Raw genomic sequence first — 3,705 nt, forward strand, 5'->3', positions numbered from 1 at the left:
GAGTGTTGCCGCACCTTTGCCCTCCAACATAGCCAGGTTCAGAGCTATCCAGGATTTCACTCTCGGTCTGGATAATGGATGGCGCAAGGATACACTGTGACCAAAGACAAATTAAAGACCCCCATGTCCCTTGCAGTTGCCTAAAATTTTATGGCTCATAAGGTAATCTAGAATGCCGTTCAAAGTGTACTGCGATCTGTCAAACTTGGGTATCTTTTGCACTACTAAGGGACCAAATGCAGTACTAGAAGTGGTACCCAATCTGAGCCCGAGTGGGACGGACCTGCTGTGACGCCAACATCATCAGGTATCTCCGGTCAATCGGAATCATTTCAATATTCCTTCCTGCGTACTGCCCTTTCTTCAACCGCATTGAAGTTATATTCGGGAAAGCAAGGCTATACCTGAGAAGGATTCATCGTGAAGGCGATCCTGTTCGTTCAGATGTATGCGAAGCAGTCAATCATTTCAGACAATAGTTAACTCTCCCTTACTCGATATTCCGTATCTCGATATCGAGTTAGAGAACCATAGCAAAAGTTGGTTTTCATGGCTAACTCGATGGTCCCTTAAATTGCAGTTGCACTGGTTTTGTGTTCTGTAACTCGATACCTCCCTAACTCGATGGTCCCTTCAATATCGAGTTAGGGAGAGTTGACTGTATATTCATGCTACAAATTGTTCCAACACTGTGGTTATTTCCCTGGAGAGATATTTTTGCTAGAAAAGGCGCTTGAACAGAATCAAAAGGAGTTTAACTTCGATATTGTTCCTGAATAAACATAATCCATGTACAAATCAGCCCACGTGTTAATCGAACTGCCATACCTGTACCTGTATATGAATAAGCATTAATAATTAAAATCCAGAAATCGTACCAATAAATTAAAGATATTCACATAATATCTTTGAAATATTTTTTCAATTTTTTTTTTATTTGTCCTTGAAAACAAACACTATTTCTCTTTATTAATATTGTGATTCTTATCTCGACATAATATTTGTCTCTGGAATTTTACGAATGGTCCACATCCTGGCAATCCGTTACCTTCTCGGCTAACTCTCGGCTCAGTTCAGATTCTTCAGGGCGAACAGCATCTTCCATCGCTGTAAACAACTAAACGGGCTGCTACCGAACTAATCCTTTGCCGAACGCTTTGCATAATGTCGAAGGTACGGTCCACATCACTTTTCAGTTCCGCAAGTTCTTGCATCCAGCTATCGTTAACAGTGTGAGCAACCATCAATCCTCCGTGGGCTGCATGTAATCTAACAGACTCTGAAAGCCTGAAACCGCAGTCCACCGAAAATATTTTGATTACTGAAGTGGGGGTGCTTCCTCTGCCTTCAGCTTTTCATGTGTGTGGGCTGGAGAAGAATGAATCACATTTGCCCAGAGAAGCCACGAGCTTTGGTGACCCTCAAGATGTGGATGTGTATCGCGAAGTGATTGAGCTAACGCGGCATCATCGCACACAGAGTTGGCTCCAGCACGGTCTTGTGACAATGGTGTAATCAGCTGACGCAATACCAGCTGATATTGGGCAGCCGTCTCCACTTTAACAGAATATGCATAAGCGTAAATCTTTATGCTTTTTTTCTCTCCATGTGGCAAGAACTCTGGAAGTCACAACTGAAGGCGCGTATGTCTTCTTCTTGGTCTCGTCGTACAATGATATAAACAGATCAATATCGTCCGGATCTGGGTGCTGTTTCTCCGACCACTGTGGCATTTCATCGTCGAACACAATCTGACGTTGAATTTGAGAATTAGCTGCAATCCAGATGCATTCGAAAACATCATTAATCGAATTTTCTTTTACGTTGCGTTTAGCGAATTCCCTTGGTCGTAATTGACCGCGATACAAGCGTCGAAAGAAAACTCCCGTGAAAACAAAGAGGTAGTCGGAGCTCTGTTTGGAGGATCCTTCCCCGGCATCACAACTAGTATCGATTTTTTCATTTTAGCATATATATATACACTGAAACAAGCATTGAAGTAATGAAAACCATGAACAAGTTTTTAAATTCACTATTCCAATCACGATTGAGCAAAAAAAAATATTTGAAGTAAATGCAAATTTAGTCTGCACAAATCAAGTGGCGTAGTGTATTCAATTTAATCCTCTAATATAGTAATTTCAACTGCAACGCTGTTCTCAGTGCAGTAACAGATCATTTCAGTCCTGACTACCGTCCAAAGATACACTATGGACTTTCGGTATAAGCCATTTTATGAGACGTTTCGAATCATATGGTTTCCGTTTGTTTACCAGCTTTGAAAGTTTCAGGCGGGCCGATTTATTTACGTTTCTTCTAGCGCTACATTTGGAAGGAGCTTATTCATCAATGGCGCTGGTGGCAATGCCACAAAGTTTTTAATTTTCGCATGTAAAATTGAAATCAGCAGGCAGGGAAGATATTTTTCATCTACTGGTAACATAATACATGTATACCGGGTAGAAACATGCGCTGAAAGAGACGGGGACGTCATCGCCAACAAAAATGTGACCAGCGCCATTCAGATATTATGCTAGTTTTTTGAACAACAACAATGAGCGGCCCGCCAGAAAACGTCATTCGAACGTCTCGTAAAATGGCTTATGATACGAACGTCTAGTTGGCCGAACTTGATTTTCTAAATTTCTCGATTACTTTTTCAAATCGACGTAAGTAACTTTCGAACGGTTTTGAAAAAACTAATTCAAAAGAATCACAACCGGTCTTCTAAAACTGTTTTAAAATGAATCACCTTTTTAACATTTTTTCGCCGTGTACATCGCTCAAATTTTGCATACAATCAGATCGCGTTCAAAAACTAGGTAGTTTCTATTAATTTCAACAAAAATAATTATAACAAAATGATAAGCCGTTTCATACAGTTACTTTCGACGTTTTTCTACCAGTGTAAAATCGGCTCAAGTAGTGTTTTGTTTTGATTCGTGGTTAAGTCACTTTGTCTCTCTACACAGCGGGCGGCGAAAGTAGTGATTAGGTTGCGAAAGTTGAAAATCTTACTTTCGTCGTTTTGTAAATTCGGAAATTAAACGTTCTAAAAGTGAAAAATCTAGTTGGGTAGGAACAAGTGGAATTTCGCCTGCGAAACACATAGGATCAATAAAGTAAGTTTATTCACTTTTTTGACTTGAGACTATTTGAATAAGTTTTCGAGATTTAACCTGTATGGACAATAATTTGGCCGCTTCCGATTTTGCCGTAAATGGCCAAATTATAAACGCGTAACGGTCTGTCCAAAATACTTTGACCACCCTACTATAGAATAAAAGCGTAATTAAGGGGGCAGGATCCGTCATTGATTTCGGAATTTTAAAAAGCAGTTTTTTCGTTCAAAATTAAGAAAATTTACAGGAAAATGTGTTCACTGTAGGGTAAAAGCACCGGTTTCAGCCAGCCTAAGAGAAAATGTCAATAAACATTAAATGGGAAGCCGTATTTATACTACAAATATGTCAAATGCAAGCTTTCAATCCATATTATATGTGTATAAAATCAAAACTGAGATAAAACCATTTTTTCGCTTTTAAAATCCCGTTGGTTTTCTAAAGGCCAACGGAACCAGTTTCGGCCAGAGATTTAACTTCGGTTCCTGAATTGGCCAATTGCATTGATTTCTCATGAGAGTGGCCAAATTAGGAATGCCCTGGCCAAATTAGGTGTATGGAACTTAAAATTATAAAGAAAATG

Source organism: Aedes aegypti, chromosome 2 (genome assembly GCF_002204515.2).
Source record: "Aedes aegypti strain LVP_AGWG chromosome 2, AaegL5.0 Primary Assembly, whole genome shotgun sequence".
Taxonomy (NCBI): Eukaryota; Metazoa; Arthropoda; class Insecta; order Diptera; family Culicidae; genus Aedes; species Aedes aegypti.